A 409-nucleotide genomic window follows, 5' to 3' on the forward strand; every position below is an offset into this window, starting at 1 on the left:
TATATGTGTGTCATCAGGCTCTACACGGTTCCGAACGAACGAAGAATGATTGAGTAATCAAACGATGTCCCCACGAATACTGTTGCCATGACGTGCTTGGAATGTTCAATTACTCCAGTGAGTAGATTATACCTGCTAAGTTGAAGCCTGCAGAAAATTTGGCAGTTTCTGACGGTCATATATCTTTCCAAACCTTTAAGCATATATATTATTCACCACGTATTTCTAGATTAAGGGATTATGGAAATTGATATCTTCGGTTTTGTTACTACATTATAGATGTTAACAGAAGAAAGTAAAACAAAAAGACCTTAACATGTTCCACATGGATGTTATAACGTTACCTGTATGTAACGCTAACGTCCAGTTGTTAATAAAAACGTTGGTAACTTTGCAACATGGTTAATGT

This window comes from Branchiostoma floridae, chromosome 14 (assembly GCF_000003815.2).
Source record: "Branchiostoma floridae strain S238N-H82 chromosome 14, Bfl_VNyyK, whole genome shotgun sequence".
Classification (NCBI taxonomy): Eukaryota; Metazoa; Chordata; class Leptocardii; order Amphioxiformes; family Branchiostomatidae; genus Branchiostoma; species Branchiostoma floridae.